This window comes from Anser anser (assembly GCF_964211835.1).
Source record: "Anser anser genome assembly, chromosome: 3".
Taxonomy (NCBI): Eukaryota; Metazoa; Chordata; class Aves; order Anseriformes; family Anatidae; genus Anser; species Anser anser.
The window spans coordinates 19,988,403-20,009,749 of record NC_139722.1 but is presented as its reverse complement, the minus strand read 5'-3'; the positions used below and the strand labels follow the sequence as shown (position 1 = coordinate 20,009,749).

General features: G+C 37.7%; 1 protein-coding gene and 1 long non-coding RNA gene across 3 annotated transcripts in view; both read right to left on the bottom strand.

The window, feature by feature from the left end:
• PXDN (peroxidasin) overlaps positions 1 to 21,347 on the bottom strand; it is an 80,707-nt gene that overhangs the window by 58,984 nt on the left and 376 nt on the right. The gene's annotated exons all lie outside the window — the stretch shown is intronic.
• On the bottom strand, positions 2,739 to 21,323 carry LOC310896926. The gene is made up of 2 exons (XR_014581920.1): positions 16,443 to 21,323; positions 2,739 to 16,087 (listed from the first exon to the last, which is right to left on the bottom strand). It is a non-coding gene; the product is annotated as an uncharacterized lncRNA (long non-coding RNA).

The window sequence follows — 21,347 nt, the reverse complement described above, 5'->3', positions numbered from 1 at the left end:
ACTTCTTTTATTCGGAACAAACCACGCACTGAAATTAAAACTGAAACTTTTTATTTTTTAAAGATTTTTTTTTTAAAAAACACAAAATCTACACTAAGTAGCTTTTGTTTATCCTTTTGTTTTGTAATTATTGCAAAACAACATCCTGGGAAGAGAGTTAAGGCTCTACATTTCATTAGTTTTATAAAATAAGAGACTTGGTGTGCCTTAATAATCCTACTGCAGATTCCTTTTGGCATATATCTGACTTTTAAAGGTGCTGTTTTTTCCTCAAACTAAAACAACAGCAACAACAACAACAAAAAGAACTGTTCAAAATAAAACTGACTAAAAGCAGGGCTGCCAACAGGTCATGTACTCCCATCACACACTTCAAAATGTGGCAGCCTGGGCATCCAGTTGTGGATATTCAAAGTCAAAACAAGTCCCCCCCAGTCGCTGGTGGTAACCTATTTGCTGCCAGGTAATAAGCACTCACTAAGCAGCAGCTCATACAAAAGGGGTTTCCCCAAACGGGGCAAATAGGCAAATTCCTGATGAGGGACACAATGGGAAGGAGAGCACCAGCACTTCTCCTCCTGCTCCACCCCAGCCATGACCTTCTCATCTCGGCCTACAGACTGGCTACCCTGGTACTTCACTAGCCACAAGGGATTTCCTTAAGATCCCTTAACAGCTGTACACAGAGTATATCAGAAAAGACTTTTCATGTTTTTCAGTTTTAATTCACGTCAGAAATAAAGTGATCATGATGCAAAACCATATTAAGATCTTTAATAAGAAAGGAAAAGTAAAAAATAACCTGTTAAACTATTGCTTCATTCATAGATATCTCTTTCAATATATATACAAACATAGTTGGCCGATTCTTATCCAACTTATGGATATATAAACAATGTATCGTGTGATGATTTACTTTAAAACATATCTCGTGCCATAGTGTATGTATGCAATCCACCGGCAGGGCATTAGCAAAGAACTCTACATCTCACACTCGCATCTGAGAGAAATGGTGAGATTAGGAAGATTTCAAATCTCATATCACAACTACAAGTATTCCTTCCATTGTTATAGGTTATACATATCTTTTTTATACAGTGTTCAATGAATTAATTACAGCGCACTTAAACCTCAATACAAAAGCCTTAGAACATTAACTTTAAATAAAACATTTAATAACAGCAAAGGCAGCTGAAAACATTCAGAACTTTGGTAGTTCATCCTCCCGGGTGCAGGATGGAAACCAAAGCAGAAATTAAACTGAAGGCTCATTGCTAGGTATAACAGTAAGACTTACATAGCATAACATAAATAAATATAGATTCCAATTTTAATAAGTGGAATCACCAAAATACCTCCCTAATAATGATATCTTCAAAATACTAGACTAATGTAAGTGATAAAACTAAGTTTACTTTGATCACTTTCTGTTCTACTGTTACAGAATGCTTGAGAGAACTTCTCTATATTCAAGTGGAAACTTTTAGGCATGACGTGTAATTTCATCATCTGTTTACAGCTCTCCTGATTTTGATAAAGATGAATGTAAACCTAGGCTATAAGCCCTATTTCCCTTGCAGATGAGAGAATAATGTTTGAATAATACATTTATTTATTATTGTTCAGTGTTGAAGCTAAGGAGGACTAACCAAGCATGGCTTCTACACTTCAAATAATTCTGTGACATGAGACACTTCGATTTTTAATACTTTTGGGTAGACCTGCTGTTCCACATCACCTATACTTCCAACCTGTAGAAGATCCCTTTAATCATTTGGAATCTACCAGCATTTTTCATAATTTTTTCTTGTCCAAAAATGAAAAAATATTACTTTACTTTAAGAAACACTACATGGCAATTAGACTAAGTGAAACAAAAAAAAAAAAAACAATCAAAAACATAAGTTCCAAATAAAAGTAGAACTACTAGGTTTCTCCAAGAACAGCTGCTGTTTGAAACATGATGTTGACACATTAATGACTTCTATTATCTTCGTTAGAAAACAAAACAAACAAAAAAAACAACAACAAAAAACACTGAAAATGAAATTAAATCTTGAATCTTCATTAGCAGTGAAGGTAAGTACCTCATTACATATATCATTTCACAGATTAAATGGTACTTTAGCATTGATTTAGGACTTGAAAGTTTTAAAATTCAAATCCCTGCCAGGTCAGAGATATTTCCTCAGTTCAAGAGAAGCAGAATCATCACAGCAGCAAAATGGAAATATCTAGAAAAATACTACTCCCTTAAGTATCTTAAAACGTGGAAGCTCTCAAATGCGAAGTTTAGACCATAAAAGTACAAGCCCTGTACCAAAAGCCCACCCCAAATGCAGACACTTTTAAAATCTCCAGTGAAAATTGTTTAAAGCTAAATCTCTCTCTCTGGAAGCATTTGTGAACTGCATACTCATATAATGTTTATCACTTAATTCTGAGAAATTAAAAGGAGGTGGTGGCTTGGTTTGATAAGAATCAACAGGAATAATGCAAAATGCTTTCAAATGATGGTGTCCTTGTTACTATAATCTCTCTGAAACTCAGAGATATAAAAAGTCTGAAAGAGATCTAGGTGTGAAAGCCCCTATATTCACTTATTTATCTGTTAAGGGTAGCTAATCAGCACCAATAAGAAAAGCCAAACCAGAAAAATAATAATTCCATCAGCTGCATAATATACACTGAATCAAGAAAAAAAAAAAAAAAAGCACAAACCAGTTATTTTCTTTCTCTTTTTCTTTTACTGAAAGGGGAAACAATTTAATAAATGAAATAAATATTAAATTATTAGATCTATTTGATTTAATAGGTTAAATTAATAATTTAATTTCAAGAATGACCATTGCATTGATCATTTGTTTACCTCTCTTTAGATGTTTTAAAAAGGTAGGAATTGTCATAAGTGGATCACGTCACCAGTGGCAAATTCAAAAGAATGAAATAAGAGAAAACATTATTTTTTTCTAATAGCTGAAGATTAATTACAACCCAGCAGAAATAACCTATACCATAAATGCCAAACTACTATGTTTCTCAACACAGAACAAAAGAACTGCAAATGCCAGCAAGACTACATTGCTTATGTCTACTTTATTCTTATTCTTTTTTTATTCAAGGTCATCCCAGCAGGAAATGAAAAACAGCCATCAGCATAGTAAAAACATTCAAACAGAGCAGAGCATGAAAATTGCACAAAAGAGGTTATATAATCAAGTCAGAGCAGTAACTGGATGATGTCAATGGCACTTTAATGCTGCTTTAACTACTGCCCTGTAAAAAAAATGTGTCACTTTGTTGAACAAACAAAGAGAAGTCCTCCACTTTAAAAAAATAAAACCCAAACCCACTTTCAGCTATAGCACTACTTATATTAATCCTCAGTACTAGCAGCATGCCATTTTCTAGAATACCAGAGGAATCAAGACATCTTTTTGCCTGATTTTAAGATTTGGCCTTAGTCATTCTTTTAGAAACAAAATTACATTGTTCTCATTTTCTTGGCAATTCATTTTCTGGATGAATTCTAACCCCGTCTAATTACTACATATAGTACATGATTTTCTCTAATTTGCATTGAGAGATTTTATTATCTGTACATCACCATTCAGCACATAAAATAAAGCCACTGCACTTTTATACGGAAAACTAAAACATAATTCTTGCATGGTAAGTGTCTATTACAGTCAATAATATTTAGTATACCATAATTCTAGTAAGAAAAGTGAATGGCTGGATCATAAATACATTGAAATTTGTAGAATTGGACAGAGCAGATTTGGCAGTACTCACCTTGATCATAAAACCATGCTTACAAAATAAAAAAAAAGATGATGATATTATTATTATTATTTAAATAATGCCTGATTGGGTCAAATAGGTAAGATTTGTTGAAAGGGACTTTCAATTTATAAGTCTTAAAAAATATATGTATCAGGTGCAGTTTTGGTGAATGGATAGCTTATGGTCTTGCCTTCTCCAAGAGCTGAGGATTTGTTTTAACTAACAATTATTTTGCCATTAGAGTTGAAAGGAAAACATTTAAATGTGAACTCAATGAAACGCAATACGGTATTGTCTTACTAAGTCTGTAGATCCCTTTGCTGCCTTTGTTGCCAATTTTTCCAACCAGCTATGCAGTACCATTAATAAGACTCAAGCGGGATTTGCTGGTTCAAAGTTTTAGGCACATAGGCTTAATTGACATGAATTACACATGGAAATTTTACTTGGCATGATCTTTGTCTTATCTACTTTCAGAGTTTTCCAAAATCCATCTGCTCCAGAAACACTGCATTTTGAACATATAAGTTCTATTTTATAATTGTTTCTAATTCTCATGCTATGTTTAAGGAAAAAAAGAGCAAGATACAGAGTGAGTAAGAGATTTAGGAGTATGGCTAGAGGTAATGTTATTTGTGCGTCTCGAAGAAATAACAAGAAAAGGTAAAATCTATTTTTAGTGCTCTCAGAGGTACCTGTTTCTAAAACCAAACAATGAAAAAGGTTATTGATAGTACAGTCATGACTCACGGCTGATTATTTTTGACACAAATATCCTCGGGAAAGGGCTGTTTTCTTGCCCTGTGCTTGTGCCATGCCCAATAAAATTGGCCAGAATATCTGTGCATGATGCTGCATTAAAATAAACATTAGATGGATAAGGTCTTGGATCAAGTGAAGAATGAACTGATGGTTGGCAGAATCAGTGTTGCAAAGAAATATTGATACATTGAAAAAAATTTAGAGAATTAGAGAGAGCTTTTCAGTTTCTTTCTCAATATCTACTCTGTTTCAAATGTACTTCTCAATTAAAAAAAAAAAAGTTTCTCTTCTACAGTACACTAAAGAAGACGCCAAAGAGGGAAGTGTATGGCATAGCAGGAATCACTGACACAAGTGCTGCAACATTGTTTTGTAGTTAATAGTCATCTAAATTATTACAGTGAAAAACCCACAAAAATACTGCTTTTACATTATGATCATATATAAGCATTTGTTCTCATATCTACCATTGTGCAAAATAATGTTTTTGCACTTTTCTTCCTCACAAGATGCTTAAGTCTAAATTCTTTATCTATGAAATACTGGTATTCTCAGAGGAAAGAACTGAAAGCCAGAAAAAAGCATTATCATCCTCTGACTTCCCACACAGGACGTGTCCCAGAACAGTAGAGAAGTTCCTGTCTTAAGGCAATTATTTCTGACAGCACTGAACTACGCCTTTGGGAAAAATATAAAAGTGTGTTTCAAAAAGACCATGAATCAAGTGAGAACCTAAAGAAAGTCATTCTGGTAATTAACTTTGTTCACTGGTAAAAATGGGACAGTCTGACCTTCCTTCCAGCTTGAATGGGTTTATCTTCAGATTCCATTCACTGGAATTAAAAAGCTGTAAGTGAGATGCAGCATTGACTATTTTTTCTTAAAGTACATCCAAAGGAGTTAAGGACTGAAGTTCATACATGATTTTTTTTTCAGTAATTCTTAAAGACTAACAAAAATAAATTAATTTTAAAAATATATATCCTAAAACACCAAAAAAGGTTGGGCAGGAAAATACACTTCCAATCCTTTCTAACAAGGGTTTTTCTGATTTTGCTCTGTGGAGGATTAATTCTTTCTTTCCCGTCAGGAAAACGGATGCAGATGCATTACAAGTTACTGAATGTTCATAGTCATAGAAGAAAACACGCACTGCTACAGAAGTTACCTGGGTTTCACCCAAGTGCCAGAGGTCTGATCCCTTCCTAAGTCTCCTTGTAGCTCTGCCATTTCAGTCTCTCTTACAAGGGTACCCAGGCCATAGGTGGAGGGCAATCAGCTCCGAGTGTCAGCAGCTCTTACGGCTGAAAATGTGGACCTAAGTGAGAGCTGAGAGACGTAACAAATGGCAGGTAAACTAAAAAATATGAGCAGGAAGTGTGATTTTTCCTGTCAGTGCATTTTCTGCACTTTTCTTTCATCAGGGAAGGCAGCTTCACTGATGCAGTCCTGTGATCTTGCATTATGGTCATAATACCAGCAAATAATGTTCAGTATCTACAATGCCAGTGACTTTCCTAAAGAATGTCTATTTTGTCTCCTTCAATTCAAAAAGTCTTTTAATACAAGATCCATGTCAAGCCAAAGGATGTGGAAAACTGAAGGAATCACTGCAACTAAATCTAACATCTAAATGTAACTCAAAAGGCTTCATTCATCGTAAATCCATGCGTCACTCCTCCCTCCCTAAAAGGCAGATTTTATCAGAACATATTTCCAACTGTTAAGTACTTTCCAGTAATTTCTAATACAGTGATAGTCATATTATGTTCAAACAGACTCAGAAAGACTCAGGTGGTGTTAGAATTTATCCGGATGCTTGTTGTTATGGAAACAAAGGACATTTTACTATTCCTATGAAAAGTGTAAAGATCAGAAAACCAAATGCAGGTATTCTGTCACTTGGCTGCAGCCTGCCTTCCTGGTGTCTGACAAAGCGACAGCTCTTCCTTCCACTTAATGGAAAATCGCAGGTCAGCTCACTGAGAAAGCTCCAGCTCTTGGGATTGAATTGTCTGCTTCCTGAGGCTAATGACAGGCTGCCAGAGTAGATAAGTTAGCAATTTTCTTGTTCTGCCTCCCACTCCTCCTGCTCCTGGCCAGGCAAACTCTGAACAAGAACCAGGAGTGTTGGTGCTGCGTTAGGCCTCCTCCAATATTTATCTCCTCATTCCTCAACAGTGCATACAACCTCAGCACAGGAATCTGTGCATTCCTCCCTCAGAGGAGGAGAGAAGTTGTCTTCTGCCTACAAAGAGCACTGGAAGAAGACTTTTAACTGTAAAATACCCAATGGAGCAGCTTTTAGGGAAGGGAACCTCTGGAAATAGAGATTATTCCTTTCTTTTTCTTCTTGCTATGTCCATTCTAACACCTATATCAAAATTCTAATAATAACAACAACAAAAAAACCTTTAAAACAATTTTAGAGCCACTTGTCATTTTCCAGTACTGCTCATTTCCCTAATCTCATATTTCTCATGTTTCCTAATCATCAGGTAACAACCCATGTTACAGAATGTATCAAAAGAATAAATAAAATATTAATAAGAAATATTACATTTTATATGTTTTTATCATATTCCACAATGCGTAGAATCAATCAACACAAACCTCATTTTACCTCTCAATACCTGCAAACTGTAGATGTGTCTGATATTTCCAAATCAGTGTTATTAGTCTTGTATGTCTTTGTTAGTTTTTCTACATTACAATAGCCTCAGGAGATGACATTTGTCTTAAATCATGCACCCTTCTTGCAGTTCTAACATTGCCACTACTAAGTCAACAATTAACTAAAGAGCATTTTTTTAATATTTCTGCAATTATTTCTTCACCTTAACAAAGTCCTAAAAATACCAGAAAAAGGTACGACAGTTGGATAAAAAACGTTTTTACATGTTATTCCTAAGGCAAAAATAGTTGATTTCTGAATATAACTGAAGATATCAGATAGAATACACTCTGTGCTACTGCAGCCTTCACAGTTTAATGCCATTTTGAAGTTGTAATTCAAGCCAATGTTTCCATTCTGAACACATTTCAACTTACATCCTTGTTTTCATCGCCCCTTACCAGTTACAAACCAACTATCACTAAGATGATATAAATATCACTTGGGCCACGGGAGGAGCAACCTCACGCACTGTCTTGAAAAACATAGCTAACTCAATGCTCTCATTGAAAGCCTTGAGCTCTCAATGAATCTTTACTGGTGTTCAAACAGAAAGAAAAATGCATTCAACAACATTCATATGCAACAAAAGGGAAAAAGTTAAAACATTTGATGATTCTTGCAAAAAACAGAATGAAAGTAGTAGAAATACGCCTGAAAGGTTAATTTAAAACATCAACCTGCCTTTTAAGATAAGCAGATGTTTTCAAATATCCACATAAAAAATACCGAGCATGACAACTGAATAGATGGGAATAGTATTAATTAAAAATGAATTTGGGAAAGTCAAAGCTGTAGACATTTCCAAAGCAATAAATTTGCTGTTCCTAGGCGAGGGCAGAAGGCGTGAGGAAGCGCTGAGTTGGTGGCAAGGAGGCAACACAGGATGGGACCTCTTCAGCAAGGAAATCTTCAGCAGTGCCACTTATGGTTCCCGTCCCTCTCTCTGCCTGAACATGGCTCTCCAAGTTGTTTTCCAAAGCCGGCTTATTTTTAAGGTTTTCCCTGAGGTCAGGACTATTTTGGTGACAAAGGACAGCCTTAGGGACCAGTTAACAGCTTCCCTCAGTGGCAGCAGTGGATGAAGGAGTTCCTTTCCTCTTGCTCCTTTCCAGACCACCTCTTCACTGGGGCTAATACCATTGTTCACAGGTATCACAGCACTCAAAGATCAGGGAAATGATTCAGAGTGAAGCCACATATGTTTTTCCCTTGTTTATTTTTCAACTAATTCCACAAACCAGCTAAGAAGACAAAGGACAGAAATGAGCAACTACTGCTGGCAGCCAGCACCCAAAAGAAACTTAAGAACCTCTCATAGGGTGATTCTTCGGTATTGTTTCTTTTCTTCCTTTTTTTTTTCCTTTTTTTTTCTTTTTTTTTCTTTTTGTTTTCAGTTTGGTTTTGTTTTGTGTTTGACTGCAAAGAGGTATAATCCCTATTTTATAAATTAAAAATGATGCAAAAGTTCCCAAACCACCAAAGAGAAAATTCAAACAAATCACAGAGGTACATACCAGCGTTAATATACTAAATAGACCATCTATTCAAATACATGAGACTTACAATTTTATTTTAGGGGTTGGACTCAATGTTCCTTGTGGGTCCCTTCCAGCTCGGGATATTCTATGATTCTATGATTTTTAATATACAGTATAAATAGCCATCTCAAAATATATATACATACATATGTTCATGAGTACTATCTGCAGCCAAATATTAAAAAAAGCTTAGTTTCAGTAACAATATATACTCACAAATTACTTCTCAGCTATGAATAATAGGTCCTTAAAATGTTACCTTTCAAAACTGTATTTTTACACATTTTGATAATGTATAATTTGCAAGTACTCTATTTGACTAAGAACACTGCCATACTGCTTAAAAACCAATGAAAACACTTTTATTTTTTTATTTGCAAGGATTATTTGCCAAATTTTAAGTTCACCTGAAAAAAAATCCCCTGGACCCACAGCTAAAGTACCTTTGCAGTAAGACTGGTCAGAAGGACAAATATATCTTCTAATCCAGAGGCATACAGATGCCAATTTAAGGTTGGGATTTCCAAAAGCACTTAGACACCTTAAGTAGAATTTAAAATACTGAAGAGTCCAAGCCACAAAACCAGCACTTAACCTCTTAAGCACATAAATTTCTACTGGTAAAATTTCCTCAGACATCAGATGCTGTGCTACTACAGCAGTGATGTGGCTGAAATCTCTCCTCCTGAGGCTCTGCCCGCTCATACCCTTGCTCTGGTCTCCAGAGGGACAGATCCTTCCCATGTCCAGACATAGGGCTAAAGACAAGCTTGTGCTGAATGGACATTTTATTTCCCACCCACTGAAGCTTTGCTGATATGCAGTTAAAAACAGCAGATTTATGAAGCCAAAGAGACACCAACCAAAATAAGATTTTTTTTTTTTTAAATACAAGGAGGCATTCAACATTTTTTTCAAATCCTGATGCCATTGGAAATTTCTTGCATGTTGGCCCAGACCTTAAAAATAATATAATTTATGGACATCTAGCATCATGTTCAATTATCTCCAAAGTTCAAAATTAAAATAAATAAGTTCCACCCAAATCATCTGCTTGTTTTGCAAGATTTTTCATTTGTTTGTTTATACAGTCCAGAAGATTGGCACCTGAAATATGAAATATCCCTTTGAAGAAATAAGGATCTTTTCAAAACAAAGTGTGCCTGCAAAAGCCAGTAAGTAAAAATAAGATATTTTTATATTTAAGGAAATTATATTTGCATTGGGTTTACATTGCAAGGGTTTGGTGAGCAGAGCCCAGAAATTGCCCCACGTCAGATCAGAGCCAGACCCAGCCAGCTCCAAAAAGGGACCTGCCGCTGGCCAGAGCTGAGCCAGGGAGCAACGCTGGGTGGGCCTCTGGGAGAGCAGAGTGAAGCACAGATCTTTCTATACAAAGAAAGCTCCTTATAGAGAGCCCAATAGTAATCATTTACATTCCTGATAGCTATGCCTTCAATCTACACGTAAAACTTGCTTTATCTATACATAGACGTCTAATAAGCAAACATTTTACTTGATTTACTTCAGCTAATTCTACCCCTACCTGGGTGCTATTATAATTACTAAAGCTTCACCTAGGCCAAGAAAATTGAATCAGCAAATTAATGATTTGAATCTGGCTGGAGCAAACCACCTGTTCCCATAACCACACTGCTCTCACTGCACTTGGCACCCTGTCGCTGCTTCTCATTTCTTCCTGCCCATTTCTGGCACTTGAAACCAAATGTCTGGGTATTCTCATACGGAGACTGAAAATGTCACCCAAGTCAAAAACCCCAATTTTATGATTCAGCTTATGTCTTGAAAAAATACCCTAAAATACTCCTACTTTTCAAGTTTCTCAAAACACCATCAAACCAAAACCTTTCTCTTGAACTCAAATTACAATTGTTATCCCCAGTCTGAACAGTGAAAACATATCCCCTAAAAGGCACCTTGCTCTGATAGGTAGCCTCCCAGCAGCGAATAATCACTCTATATGTTTTACATGCACATACCAGACTACCACACTACTGCTCCAGCTTTTTGCATTATCTGAGCAGACAGTATAAGGAGATAGACAATATATTTATTTTTTTTTTGACAGGCTGACTAGAGTTACCTGTGCACCAGACCACACACTGCTGTCTGGTCTTTTTTCAAAAATACTTTTTCAAAAATATTTTTGAAAAATATATTCAAAAATATTTTTGAAAAATGGAGAAAAAAAAACATTTTCTTACCATTAAAACATTATAAGACTTTGATTCAGAGACACACTTTAAAAATCAGAATATTGATGACGGCTTTGCTGAATCAGGCATGAAACAGAATCCAACATCAGACAACAAAAGTATGATTTTATATACAAATGGCTGATCAAAATCATGAAGAGACAGAATATTTACCTTCTGTAGAGCACAGTGGACCTTGGACAGAGGCTACAAGCCTTTGAATTTAACTATGTTGAGAAGTCTGAAAACCTGCACAGAATTTCATGTTGCCCTAGCTATGATGTTTATACTGCCTGAAGATAAGCTGAAGCAACCACAGACTTGCTTATGCTATATTTTATCTCCTATAAGGGACACTGGCAGCCAAATAGCTAGTAAAAGGCTACTGAATCCATGAGTCTGGCTAATGCAATGCTGACACTTAGCAGTCATCATCCTGCTTGCCAAAAGCAGTCATTACTCTTGTGTACAAAGTAATATTGTTTTCCTTTTTGAGAGCAGCCAGGCAATGAGCAGAGTGTTGTAATAGGTGATTTAAGGGGAAAGAATGCTTAAACAAGAATTTTCAGAAAGATCTGGGGAGTGGTAATTGGAAAGAGAATAAAAGGTCTGAAAGTCCAAAGAACAGATCACACCAAAAAAGGAAGCCATGTCACAGCCATTAAAACTCATTTTGGAGTTAAATAAATATACTCATTGTTTTGCTTAATAAAACTCAGGAGAAAAAAAAAAAAGAAAAAAAAAAAGAAAGAAAAAAAAAACAGAACACTACAGAACACTGTACCAAAGTTTACAGCGTTCAGTCTACAAGCTTTCACAAGGTTCAAGAAGCCATGTCAGGAACTGCACAAACTTTTAAATGCCTCAATCTTTGCTACAAGGGACTCGCACATGTAAATAGAAATTAAACAAAAAGAGAGGAAGCTGAGAGCCCACACCGATCTCTCTCTTGTGTCTTTCTCAAGAGGCTTGACAATCTTTGTTATTTACAATAAATCAAACATTTGTTTAATTTTCTTTAAAAAAATCACTTGACACTCATTAGCAACAGTAATAATTCCATGCCAAAAATAAATAAATAAATAAATAAATAAATGATCTGTCAGCCAGATAAGCAAAAGGAAGCAAAAGGAAATATTTGAGTCACTCTATTCCAGCTCAGCCAGCCCTCATTGCACTATCTCTGTGGATTGCCTTGAACCTCTGCCCATCTTTACAGTAATAAAGCCTGAAAAGTTATTTTTGTTTTGTTTTCATCAAATCCAAAATGGAACAAATGATAAAGACAATTTGGCTCAGTTGCTTCCATTTTACTGTGGGTATATGCATATATACACACATACACTCTATATGTGTAGCATGTATATGTATAAACACGTACATCACACGAGTTTTTAAAATATTAACTTATTTGTATACATAAAGTTCTCCAGAAAGATAAGCAACTATAAATACTTAGCTTGTGCAATACATCTTTTTAAATGTCACCTTTATAAATTGACCTTCTCTGTAAGGTGAAGTCATAGCCTATGAGGACATAAACACATAGTTTGACTTGCCAGAAAGAGATGCAGCAAATATTCAGGCCCAGGAAGAGTCAGAAGTCCGGGCATTACTCAGGTATACAAAGCTAAGCATAAGCTCACATTTGCAAGATAAGAGCTAGAGTGTTGTGATCACAAAATACTGTATAAAGTGGGGAATAACACTGTAAACAAACTACAATAATCTTTAAGTCTCAGAAATATGAATCCAACAAGAAGTAACTGAAACAAACACCATTTTAAGAGATGAATCAAGATGAGTGAAAATTTACAGTTTGTTTTTTCATTGTTCAAAATAAGATTGGGGCCTAATAACATTTTCATTTTATCTATTACACAGAGTAAAATTTTCCTGTAAAAGGACATTTTGTAATTCAGAGAATAAAAAATTGTGCAATTGTGCACATTACACACTATTTCTCTTCTTTTGTTATTTTCTGAATAGTTGTTTGTTATTTTTTCATTTCATAATAGCAAGAACAATTTCTTCTATTATATTATGGTGTTTCTTTCCACAGCTTCCTTCTGTCTTTACCCTGAGCTCTGTTCTCTTCTTTGTCAGCTATACTTTCTGCTTTATTTCTGCTAGACTTCCAATGTTTTCATTTAAAATTAGTTTCTTTACAAGCCAATCCATGAGCACACATGGACAGCATAATGTTTATTTAATATCTAAATGGCCAACTCACATGCAAGAATGGCACAAAGTTGCTCCAGGAGAGGTCCTGACCGGACATTCAGAAAAGTTTCTTTACTCTGAGGGTTGTCAAACCCTGTAACAGGCTTCCTAGAGAGGTGGTTGATACCCCGTGCCTCTCAGTGTTCAAGAGGCTTTTGGACAACGCCCTCATCAATATGCTTTAACTTTTGGTTAGCCCTGAGAGGTCTGGCAGCTGGACTTGATGATCTTTGAAGGTTCCTTCCAGCTGAACTATTCTATTCTATTCTATTCTATTCTATTCTATTCTATTCTATTCTATTCTATTCTATTCTATTCTATTCTATTCTATTCTATTCTATTCTATTCTATTCTATTCTATTCTATTCATGCTATGCTATGCTATGCTATGCTTTGCTATGCTATGCTATGCTATGCTATTCAAGTTTCCTGCTTGCTAATGACACCCCCATCTTACCTCTTAATGAACACTGACCTCACCTGGGAGATAACTCAGTAAGACCTACTCAGAAAAATGGAGGAGGTTGGAATACTTATTAGTCATATTTTTCTCTTAGGCATGTGTTTACCAGAATGTTAGATGAGACATTCACCCCTCTCCTTGTGTCTTGGATACAGCCCCTCCTGATGATGCATGGGATAGGCACCTCCCTGTTGTTTTTCCACCAGTCTTCATTGGGAATTAGGACAGTGAGAGTATTTTCACTCATGTCCAAGCATCCATTTCTTACCCTTTCCAGTGAGTAATCCCATGTTTGCCTCTGCAACTCATAAATTTCTTATTCTTTTCAATGTCCCTCATGCCCATAAATTCCCCAAAGCAATGATGAAAAATAATATAACTCATCACTTTTAATTTTGTTGTTGTTTGGAAAAACTGAGTAAGAGCAGAAGCACTGAAACTGCGTGTCAGCAAAACTGGGAAAACAGAACACTTAAAACCATGATTTTGAAATGTGGGTTTTAACAGCAACAGTAAGTGGTCCACAGATACAAATCACCTTCCTGGCCTTCCAAAATGTTTTAGTAGAACAAATAAAAAATCTTGGACTGACCATAGTCCAAATTCCCAATGATAATCTTTTGAAGAAGCTAGAAAGCAAATGTCCTACACAGTCCAGATGATCATATGAAGAGAAGTTGGCAATAAATGGTAAATTTTCATAGGGGAAGAAGGTCACATGAAGAATTTCAAAGATCTGTGATGGGTTCTGCATTGTTCATAAGTAGAAGTAGGGTGAACAATGAGATGATAAAGTGCTGCTTATCATATTCATCTATTTTGACAAAGTCTGACTAGGAAGAACAGCAGAAGGACCTGTCATCAGCACACGAATGCCTTTTAAAATGTAGACCTAATGCATGTAAATACAAAGTAATGTACATGGAGAAAACAATCCAAACTTTCCAAATAAAATGGTAGGCCTAGAACTGATGATTACTACTCATGGACAAGATCTTAAGCTACACCTGATGATTCCATGAAAACAACAGTTCAAGAAAAGGAAACATGATGCTGAGAATTATTAGGGAAGAAACAGAAAATAGAAACAGAGACCATCAGAGTGCTGCTTTATAAATCCCATTAGCTCACATACCAGATCAGTTGTGCAAATACTGTGGAAATTTATAATTCTCTCACCTCGAAACACAGTAGAGTGGGAAGGGGGAAATTCAGATGAAAGCTCAGGAACACTGAGCTCAGGAACCTTTCAGTGAGAAGACTACTTCAAAAACAGGCTGGCACTGAGACAATGGAAAGGGATTGAGCATTCATTATTTTTTCCAATAGACGAAATCATAGAATCATATAGGTTGGAAAAGACCTTCAGATCATCAAGTCCAACCATCAACTGGACCTTCCAAGTCCCATCATCAAACCATGTCCCTAAGCGCCATGCCCACACATCTTTTAAATACCTTCACGGATAGCGACTTCACCACTTCTCTGGGCAGCCTATTCCAATACCTAACCACACTCTCCATGAAGAAATTCTTTATAATGTCCAATCTAAACCTTCCCTGGCACAATTTGAGGCTGTTTGCTCATGTCCTATCCTTCATCACCTGAGGAAAGAGTCCAACACCCTCTTCACTTCAACCTCCTTTCAGGTAGCTGTAGATAAGGTCTCACCTCAGCCTCCTCCAGACTAAACAACCCCGATTCCTTCAGTCACTCCTCATAACTCTTGTTTTCTAGTCCCTTCACCAGCTTCCTTGCTCTTCTCGGCACACACTCAAGCAACTCAATATACTTCTTGTAGTGAGGGGCTCAAAACTGAACACAGTACTTGAGGTGCAGCCTCACCAGAGCAAAGTACAGGGGGACAATCACCTCCCTGGTCCTGCTGACTACACTATTCCTGACACAAGCCAGAATGCCGTTGGCCTTTTTGGCCACCTGGGCACACTGCTGGCTCATGTTCAGGTGAGCATCAATCAGCACCCCCAGATCCTTTTCCTCTGCACAGCTTTCCAGCCACTCTCCCCCAAGCCTGTAGCGCTGCATGGGGTTGCTGTGGCCAAATTGCAGGACCCAGCACTTAGCCATGTTGAACCTCGTCCCATTGGCCTCTCCCCATTGATCAAACCTGTCTGGGTCCCTCTGCAGGGCATTCATGCTGTGGTCCTGGCTTATTCTGTCAGCAGGAAAGGCAGACTGCCAGGAATGGCTTTAGCAGGATTCACATACTACATACCCTCCAAGGTTGTTTTTCTAGGTAGGCTTGGTGTCCTTTGTAGCACCAATTTGGTTTGTTGGTACTCAAGAGTAAAGGGTCTAATGGGCACGCCAGCAGAAATACTCTCTTTTTAGCAACCTTTAAAGTAAATTACTTTCTTCATTGTGCATTCCTGATCCTCTGATTTTTGCAAGTAGCCTCTTTCTGTGGAAAATATTAAGAAAACATCCTCTTCTAAAAATATATTAAGATTCTGTTAAGACAAATAAACATCAACATATAGATATTTAAACTCCCATTATTGTCAACAGAAGACTAGTCAGCAGTCGTAATAGGCTGGAGAATGATTCAACTGCCCATATAGCAGCAGTATGCTTCAGTTGCCCAAGCAGTTTTTTCTGCTGTTGGTCTAGATGTCATAGGCTGAAACATCTGCTGGGAACAAACAGGTATGACACAGTGACACAGGCCCAACGGGAGACCTACATCCTTTTCGGAGGAGCAGATGTAAGCTAAAAAAGATTCCATCAGAGGAATTCAAATAGGCCTAGATACTTACAGTTAGCAAATGAATCAAGTCCTTTGGGGTGGCCTGATTCTTGCTCCAGGGTCAATTAACTGCAATGGGTAAGTTAGGGAACCTCAGACACCTAAGATGGCTGTGAATTCCTAAGTGTAGACACATAAATGTAAGTGTTTTAATCTTAAATCGAATTCTGCACTTGGTCATAAAATTACTGTGAAGGAAGACAAGATAATTTTATTGAAATAAATTTATACTTTCCTCCTGCTTTGTGTAATTCGAGGAAATCATTGTTGGCATCTACTGCAGTTTGTGGCCTAGCCAAGAGTCTGACAAGATCTGTCTGCATTCAGTTTTTCTGAAACACTTCAAGTAAACCTCCAGTATCTATTCATCTTTTTTTTTTTTTTAATGTTAAGTATATACAGACCTTCATGTTTTAACTGAAATCTTATACCAGCGTCACATCTCTTGACTGTCTCCTGTATGTAAATTGATACTGAGCAGTCAAGTGACTGAGCTTGCTCACAGCCCAGATTTGAGACTACAACCCTTTGTCCTTCAGTGTCAAGGTATAACTATTTGCTGTCTTAATTGTTTACAAAAAGTTTCCTAAAAGACTTTCAAAGCTCTTACAGGGAATGATCCTGCATTTTTCAGATGAGAATGTGATGCTTTGATGATGGTTAGCACACTGTTTGCAAACGGCAGATCTGCAAATAGCATGCATCATTCCATTATGATAGCCCAGAGACTCCTGCACTGACAAAAATCATACATATCACCCATTTCTTTTCCCTAAATGCCTCTGTTAGGAGGGATAATGTTATCACAAATCAACTTCAAAATGCAAAATGTCATTAAGTTTTCATTACCCCTATCTCTTTGGTAATTCATATACACAAATCACACATCTCTTTGGAGTGTAATTCTTTTTTTTTTTTTTTTTCAATTGTATTAAGACAGATGCTCCTGAAAACAATTAATAATGATTTTCACTGGCATTCTGAGTACACAGCATCTGATTCCATGAAAATTATCACAGAGCTCTGAAGAAAAGGTAAGTATTTCTTATCCTTCTTATCTGCTGTCTAGAAACTTGGAACTGATTTAAAAAAACTAGCACCTTCCCCTTTTCCTTTGGATGGATCTTTGACATTTGCACTACAACCCGAAAGTTAAAAGTAAAAATAAAAAAGGAAAAAACTATCCAATTTGTAGAATATGTTGGAATCATGTAAACAAAAGCATTAATGAGTGACACTGTTGCCTACAATTTAATCTCAGTGACTACCTTCAAAAGCTGCTCACTTGGAACAATTATGATTACAATTTTAAAAGTCCTACTAAGCTCTGACCACTTCAAATTATACTCGCTTATTGAAAAGGTATGCTATTCATAACACACATGCAAGAAAGCCAAAGTAATAATTGCTTGTAGCAAATATTCTTACAAGTGACTTATTTTGAAATGTAATTTTCTCCTTAACAATTTCTATGCCCTTCTTAATGCAGATCAAGTCCACTTGCTTTTGTGACAAATATTTTTGGTCAATTTTTACCTGCTCACAAAACAAGTGAGATTCTCTTGTTGGTCAGTCTTTGAAACCCAACTGCAGTGAATTCAATCATGCTCATACAGCTAGCAAAAATATCAGAGAGTGTCCACTTGCTGCAAAGAAAAACAATGGACAAATTTTAGTATTGGTCTGACTAGATGTACCTAGGCCTGTAGACTGGTTTGGGTTTTGATCATGTTGAGGCAAGACACAAATACTAGTATATTGCCTCAACAATCAAAGGCCCCCTGTCAGAATTACAAACACCATGAACTAGAAATGGCTGTAAACATAGAAATCCCTTCTGGATTTAAAATAAATAAATTTCCAAATAAATGTCAGATAAGGTACAATCAGGGGACAGCAATAGTTTCGTATCCAGAATTTTGCATTCCTCAGCCAGTTAAATGGCCTAATACAAATATGTTTCAGCAACTCCTGTGAGTACACCAGCACTCAGTACTCAGTTAGGGATGAAAGAAACCTTCCAAGACAGTGCTGAAGGCATGAAGCGGTTTTGCAAACGACTCTGGAGGTGGGTCTCAAGAGACAGCAGACTGCGATGCTGGCCCTGCTGCTACGAAGAGGGGTACATCCTCTGTATATGCAGGAGAGCAATCATATCATCTTGGGTGGAACCTTGTGCTCGCACAAGGCTCCACAAGCACTTCTGAAGCTGGCAGAAGCCACTGTGCAGAAATCTAAACCATGGATCCCAGCCTGCAGCAGGGAAGGGGAAGTGCCAGAAAGTGGGGGAAGCAGGATAGAGTGAGAAAATGTACAGCCAGAAGTAGCACTGGCAAGGTCAGCAACCAGTAATGTTATGAGCAGTTTTCAAAAGCGAGACTGAGATTAGGAGTAGACGTTTTTGATATGTGGGGGAAAAACATTTGGCTGCGGTGTTGTTCTGGCTCCATGCTGTTTTAGTCCATAGAACAAATTATATGTGAAGTAGACCAAAGTCAACTCTGCTTCCAAAATGGGACAGTTTTCAGAACCAACACTTGTAAAAAGCAATATAAATATGTTTATACATATTTACAAGAAAAACAAGAAAAAACTTACAGTGATGTTTTTACTTCACAAATAACCTGTGTCTTAAGAAAGAAAGAAAGCAGACAAGACTGTGTAATTTACCAATGCCAGTAAAAAGGGGCTTAACCCATCAGCAACACAGTTTGCAGGATTTTGTAAGGCCATATTTTAAAGGGGAAGCTGTTCAATTGAAATTAATTCATTGTTCCTAATTGTCTAGCTATCATCACCACCACTAAAAAGAGTGTACTTAATATACGAGCTCTAAATGGAAGACGAACTGTGACAATCAAACTGGCAATGAAATAACTGCTTCACGATTTCATGCTTAAAAAAGAAACTACTCTTGAATGTAGGCTGTTGACTATTGTACTCTGTGGCTGATGGACTACAAAGTTGTATAGAAGTGCAGGTCTACAGAGCAGTAAGGTAAAAATTGTTGGCAAACCACAGAGTAATTCAATGAGTACTTCAGACAGATGCAATACTTTTTCTCAAGCACATCCTATAGCTAAAGGTAAGCCCTTTATATAGAGTAGGCAAGCTATTTATGTACAGTTGCTATCTTCAAACGACTCATTATTAAATAAGTTGTATCACTGTTCTTTGTCCCAGAGATACGTATTGCCTGATTACCTTCTGGTCTGTCTCTTCCCCATTCACTGCCATTCAGAAAGAGTAATTGCATGTTTATAAAAAGTTGTATTACCAAAGACCTTAATTTATTTATAACTGTCCCCTAGTCAGCTGCCAAAAAAGAAGAAGAATACCAACAACCAAACGAAAAGTAAGGCCACCGTTGTGTTTTGAAGAACGCTGGTCATCCACAGGCCTATTTTGAGAATTACTTTTCTTTGTCAAACTGGAAAAAAAAAAGTAACTTATTTTTAATTAATTCTGCTGCATTGTAGGTTGCATTATGCCAGAATGATCATTCAGATTTGGGATACTAGACAATTTGATATATTAGTGGGGTTAGACGAGTATAATGCTCGCATTGTTCATACATTCTGCTCTGACTCACTGCAAGATTATAAATACCCACCGTAAGGGGAGCTCCACCCTGGTTAGGTTCATCTAATACTTTTTGCTGTTGCAGGCCCTTCTACCGCTAACATGAAACCAAGCCATTAAGATTTGACTCCATATTCTAAAGATCACTTTTTTCTTTTTTTTTATATATCTTTTATACCTTTTTTTACATTTAAGATGATTCACACAACTAGTTTTACACAGTTTCCTGTAATCTCAAGGCAAAAGGTGCTCTGTAAATGTACTTTGTTTCAAATGTAAGAAACATTAACCACCCACTTCCTGTATTGTTCCCTAAAAGGTTTACAAGTACTGCAGGACTAATCGGATTCTGCCAAAAAGGCTGAACTTCTTGCCAAAGAGGGACTCAGTTAATGCTAAATGACTGTAGTCTTCACATTAAATAATACTTGGAAGCTGAAACACACCGAGGCTTTATGGATCTCTTTTGAAAATATCTGACAAAGTTGCAAGTCAATTTATTACAGGAGGCCCTGCAAGAAAATTCCCAGGGCCAAGCTCCGCTCGGCGTCCAGGGCTGCCTGTGTGCAGGGGAAGGAGAGGGCTGGTGCCAGGAGTCTTCTGAGCCCGAGGAACGCAGAAGCGGGTCAGTGGAACAAATCTCGTCCTCACGGCAAGCCTCGAGACAACACAGCGTGGGGTGTTCGGTTAGGTCTTTGCGTTTATTGTAAGGACAAAATGGATGGAAAGGCAATCGTTTGAGTGAAATCCATGTGATTGAGGTTGATCATCCACTGAGTTTTATTACCAGCACAATCCTGCTCAAAAGAGTTGAGCCCTGACCTTGCAGGGGCTCGGCCAGGCACTTCGACTGCCACTCTGGTCGTGCCTGCTTTAAAAAATAGGACTGCGGGCCGTAAGGTCGCATGTCCTCAGGCTTTTGCGGGAACTCGAACCGAGTGAGTCTTCCGCAAGCCGAGAAGACTGGGGGTCCCGTGGAGGTCCCGGCTTGCTGACCCACCGCCACCACGCTTCGGCACCGAGCAGCAAGCGCTGTGTCCGCCTCCCCATCCCTCTGCCAGCCGAACGGGCTCTGAGGGCAAGGCAAACTCCTTCCAGGGACGGCGAAGCCCGCAGTGCCCGCAGGCTAACCAGGATACCCACCTCTACCCGCACAACGCCGGGCGGGGAGCCCCGGGGCTAGGGCTGGAACCGGGAATGGGGGGCGGCGGGGCCGAGCCCCCTCCCCCGACCGCAGACAAAGAGCCGAGGCTCCACCGCCCCCCAAAGTGCCTCCCACCCCAGGTATCCCCTCCTCCTCCTTCCTCCTCCTCCCTCCTCCTCCTCCCCGCTC